The sequence below is a fragment of the Ixodes scapularis genome, unplaced genomic scaffold (genome assembly GCF_016920785.2).
Source record: "Ixodes scapularis isolate PalLabHiFi unplaced genomic scaffold, ASM1692078v2 PGA_scaffold11__112_contigs__length_91849675, whole genome shotgun sequence".
Classification (NCBI taxonomy): Eukaryota; Metazoa; Arthropoda; class Arachnida; order Ixodida; family Ixodidae; genus Ixodes; species Ixodes scapularis.
In genome coordinates, this window is record NW_024609837.1 from 27,009,411 (window position 1) to 27,015,330 (window position 5,920).

Consider the following 5,920-nt stretch of genomic DNA (forward strand, 5'->3'; position numbering starts at 1 on the left):
AGCCTCTATCTGGGACCCTGAACTCACCCTTGCATCTGCTCTTGAATCAGTTCAAGATCGTTCTGCCCGTTTTATTCTTTCAAACTATCACCACACAGCCAGTGTCGCATCTACGAAAGCATCTCACTTATTGTCTAGCCTCTCTTCTCGCAGAAGAATATATCGTTTATGTTTATTTCACAAGAATTAGTTTATCACTATAACCCGGCACTTCAAAAAACGCTATTTGTAGAATCACCTTACATATAATTGTAATAATAAAAAAGGTAAATATTGAATTGGTTGACTCATTCAAAACGCGTGGCGTTGTGTTTTCATAAAACATGTCATGGGACCATCATATTGAGTATTTAAAAAATAAATGAGCAAAAGTTGTAGGTCTAGTATATTGGAATCGATATATATTTCAGAGCTCAGTTAAATGGTTATTATAAATTTCTATTTTCTTTCTCATTTAAATTACTGCCACCTGGTTTGGGGGTACTGCCATGCCGTTCTGCTACCATAAAAAAAGCCTGTTCAGAATGTATAACATATTAAGTATCCATAACATGTATAATTATAGGCCCTCTACAAAGTATAAACATGAATTGTTCAATAACCGCACTTACATAATTGAACTGTCTGGTTTAAGCCAACGCATTCCCAATTATCAATTTCGTAACCCAGAATACCACAATGTACCTACTTGCCGATTAAACCTAGGAAAAAAAAATGTTATCTTACAGATTACCTAGGCTGCTTAATTATTTTATTCTCACTGATGTTCATTTAGATATGACCACCATGAAAGAGTGGCGTGCGTTGATGTACCATTTTGTTAGAGCAGACTAATGGTTTTGGTGTACCGTGTGTGTTACTTAGTTCTCTCTCGCCCTCTCACTGCTGTAGAACGCAATTCGGGGGCCGAAAGCTCGTCAAGCCGTTTCGAGCGACTCTGTTCTCTCGGCCTCCACCATTGCAAATATTAAATAAAGATCTTATTATTATTATTATTATATCATCGAGCATAGATCACCAATTAAAAGTAGGCATCCACATTTTAGCATTTCTATTTTTAATTATTCTTTTCTTCCCCATACATACATTGATTGGAATCGCCTTCCCGCATCAATAGTCTCACTAGCTGACGGCGCTGATTTGAAAACTGCAATTACAATTGTGTTTTAAATAATGTCCTTTAGCGATGTTTGTACTTTTTTTTATGTATTGACGCAGTTGTTGGCCTTGTTCACTGATATTAATTTTTTTTTTCATTCTAAGCGTTGTATTCCTGTATTGTTGAATAACTATCCCACTCCTATCTGTAACGCCTTCGGGCCCTGAGAGTAAATAAATAAATTAAATTAAATTAAATATCACTCGTGGAGTGAACGAAACCTATCGTTTTAACTAAACACACACAACACACAGCCCAGGTACCGCTACTACGGAAACCCAGAGCGAAGAGCAACCGGCGATGGGCACAGCGGCAACTGAGCACGCCCGCATTCTACCGCGCCGCGGCGCAACGCCTCCTAAATAACAACGCCGTAGTGCTGAATGAGATGACGTCATCAGCGGAGGCCAACCCTGGGCACGAATTAGACACGACGATTGCTTCATCTTTCGGCTCAAATTTGACTTGAATCCAACTTCTGACGCAGCACTCGTTTCCAATCTGTGTCCGTCGTTGGCTTTCTCTGATGACGTCGTCCCATTCAGCACTACATCTTTGTTATCTAGGAGGTGTTGCACGGCGCTTTTTCCTTTCTGGCTCCGCGCCAGCTGTGCGAGTGACTTTGCCCAAAACGAAAGGGCTCGTTTTGACGAAACCCCGGCGGTGTCTGTCAGTTTGTCAGCGCCGGGGAGAAAGGCAGAGGTTGATGCGTGCTGACGTCAGCGCTTCGGACCAATGGGAGCGTCGCACGCGACAGCTGACAAACGAAAGACACCGCCGGGTTTTCGTCAAAACGAGCGTTCTAATGCTACGCATTCAAACTGTCTATTTTTTTACAGACGCCGTTTATGTGATCGGTTCAAGTTACATATTAAACAGTATGCGGATTAGTTCCTGACCTGCGCCATTTTTAAAGCGATCTTGCCCTCTAATCGTACTCTTGCCTTTTTAGCTGACTTTCTGAGCCTGTTCTCAAAATATTGGAGCGGAGGTCACGTGATCCCGTTACACGCGGTGTCAGGCCTTTGGTGTCACCTCCGCACCGTGTCGACTTTAACAAGATTTACTTTCGGGCCTTCGACAAAGATTTTAAACTTCTAAATCGTGGGGAGAGAGAGAAAGAAGGAGGTGGAGGGGGTGCTTATCTTTATTAAACATTCGTTACACTTCCTTGCACATGTACACCTCTATTGTGTCTAAAGCAGCTGCTTTCTTTGGGTACCTGGTGGGGCAGCTCTCTTACGCCGGTCTTTTCAAACAATATTTGGTTCGTCGCTCGACACTCTCGAAAGCTGAATGGATGGATGGATGCGGTATGAAAAGAACCGCGTCTCCTTCTTTGACTGAACCACTTATTCCATTTGCGACACCTACCGGTCTCCGTTGCAAGCTTTTCAGCTTGTCGGGCTCCACCTTTAACTTCTTTTTTGAGCTCGTGAGCATAAACCCCCGTTTCGTATGAATAACCTCGTGCCGTTTTTTTCTTTTTTACATTTTTATCGCCTCTCCACAGAACCAACTTTGGTCGTGTGAAGAGAGGTGAAGAGAATCGACAATAGCTATTAATAACAATGCCCGTATCGGTCCTATCAAAAACGATTTTTGCGACGAGGTTGTTTAACATAGTCCGTGACGACGCTTACGATGTCAAGCACCTTATTGATACCCGAAGTGTTCGGCCAAAAATACACCCGTCCCAGCTCGTATCTTTACATATTTCTGTTTTCCCTCTCTAGGCTTAAACGTTCCCCCCACCAGATACCACAATGCCAAATCCACTTAGGAAAAGTTTTCTTCGCATGTCACAACAGAACGCGCCCCGCTGGCATCGCACAAGGGCAACAGATTCAAACAGAGTTTTGTCGAGAGCAACTGTAGCGAACGCCCTCTTGCGGTAAGTAGGACAAAGGCCGGGGGTGTATGCCCGCGCCCTCTAGCGGAGGTGCGGGGAGTCGGGGGCATTGTATGCAGGCGGGGCGCGTTGAGTTCCTTATCTATTACGACGCGTAGGGGCGTTAAAGTCGCTTTGAAAGCTCCCGAAGCCACGGCGCGTCCCGCGCACCATTGAAAACCACACACTTCAGGCAGGGCTCTGGTTTCGGGTAGGTTTGTGAAGACGCCGTGGTTTGTTAATAATCCACGCGCGGATGAATGTCACGAGAGTTTTGAACCGTGTAAAAAGTGTACCTTACGCTCGGTTTCGCAGTCGGCAGCTGTTAGGCTTAGCCATGACTTGGCTCGTTAAGTGGTCTGGAGCCTCTCTTCGGGTTCACGAGGTGTCGCTGCCCGTCGCTACATGTTGGGAAGAGGAGCCTTGAATCAACAGAATTAATCGTGCTCCGTTTCACTTTGAAGTGGTTCGAGTCCCGGCCAATAGAACCCGGAGACTATACCACGTGACCCTATGTGAATCGGCGCAGGTATATACATGAAACGAAAGGTTGCGTGGGCCGGTTCTGGTGCCTGTGATTCGACTTGAAGGACCGGGGCTTTGACCAAGGTTCATGAGAAGGTGAAACAGGCGCAACAGGTTGCGATGTTAGCTTATTTCGTTCCATTTCAAAGGCCCTCTGTGGGGTACCTAGTGGTGATTAATTAAACAAAATATATTTAAATACACAAATACTATTCGGTGTCGGGAGAATACAAAAAATCGACACCTAAACAAGAATATGTAATGTTAAATAAAATTGCCTCATTTGTTACGTGAATTGTTACGTGGCAACGAAACTTCACAAATAAAATGCATTGAAATCCGGCAGCTGATATGGTCCCTTAACATCACAATATAAAATGGATTCGGTTCCGATATAATTCCGCGTGGATGCGAGCGGTTGCGTCCACAAGCCGAGGATGCGCTAGCTCTCCTTTCTCCTCCGCGACTCATAAGAATCGCGGATGAGGCAGGAGAGGTAGCGCAACTCCTTTTTCTGAAGCCGACCGTAGTTCGAGCTTTCACCGCTGAGTGAGGAAGGCTTGCGCATGCGCAGAGCTCTACATTGTAAGATGTCCACTAGCAAAACCCACCCGATTAAAAGAATGCATTCTGACATACTAAACTTGTTCGATATATCAGTACTTCAAGTTTTTTTTAATTTGAAATTGTTTCTGCGTAAGTTACGCCATTAAAAAAAGTTCGATAAAACGACATCACTAAACAACTGCCTAATCGCTAGGACGCTTTTCTTTTTACTTTTGTGAAAATTGATTTCGGCAACGTTGAGTTTCTAAATTCAAGTTCTAACCTAATCAATTTCACCACCAAACATGCTTTAATGTATACCTTCGCGCAAGCTATTCGTTGGTTTTATGTCACACTTGCCTCCCATCTTCGGACATGTAAAAGATTAAATATAAGATATAATAACTTTCTGCAGAAAAAAAAAAAAAAAAAAAAAAACACCTACAAAGAACAGTAATTAACATCTGAGCCCAGTTCGCACAAAAAGAATGAAGCGACATTTTTAAATTATTTACATGCTGGCGGTCATTGTATACATAGGAAAAGTTTGTTCATGCAAACGAGATGCATAGAAAAAACGTTTGTAACAATACAGATGAAAAAATTGTTTTCCAAGTATACGTCTTGTTTGCTGGTGCATATTCCTCGGACTTGACGATACATACTTCAGTTTAAAGTTAGCGCTGTGTATGTTCTAATTTTTTCCGTGTTTGTCTTTTTGTGTGCGCTGTTATCACAGTTTTAGAACACCGAGTACACAAAGGGATTCAGCAGAGATGTGCACAAATCTTCTAGCTGCGCGCAGTGTAAATGTAGATATGTTTAATAATACTTTGATCGCACAAATTGGACAGTTTAAATCAAAAATGCTCACGTGCAAATAAACAAAATCCAAGTTTTTCTTCGTGAAAGATGTCGCGTATTTCAATCCAGGTTTCATTCGCGCACCCCCAACGACATACTTTCCCGCAGCACCAATGTAAATGCGGCGAAGCACGCTTGCGGGGTCCATTCATTTGCAGCTATTCTCTTTGGAACTGATGTTACAATTAATTTTAATGCGAAAGCATTATTAATGACAAAGCATTAATAATGATTTTGCATTAAACGAAGTTGGTGAAGACGGCCAAGAGCGTTGTCTGTAGCAGCGAAACGTCCCCTAAATTTCCATTGGCTGCGAAAAATTTCTCAGGGAGGTTCCTGTAAACGAAGTAAATTAATGGCTTTGAAAATAAAATAGCGTACATTTCGGTCTGGGTGGGAATTGCACCCGGGCCTCCGGGGTGCGAGACGAGCACGCTCCCCCAACGCCACGGGGGCTCCGCGGTTTCGGCTGACTAAAGCAGTGCCTGGTGCGTGCGTCACGCTTTCGAATTTCCACACGTAATCATTCTTAAGTGTCTCTGTCGAATTTTATTGATTCCACTTTTGCAAGGCTATTGTATAAGAGGGGGCTGGCAAATAGTAAATGATCAATGAAAAACCTTTAAAAAAAACTTCGCACTCCCTCAAGTATGTATTGCGCAACAAAGAACAAGCGTTAATAAAATAACGAATCGATCCATAAAAAAATAATATATACATATATATATATTTTTAAAGCAAAATACCTGAGTGACATGTTAGGCTAGGATGAGATGCCGCGAACCTTGTCAGCGACTATTAATGACTTTTCCACATGATAAAACCCATCTATTCTCCTGTTCCGATATCAAAGACTTCCACTGACGCCAGATTTTTCGCCTGGCAACATATAGCGAATGTAGTAGAAATCTTCGCTTACAGTCACCGACAGGATT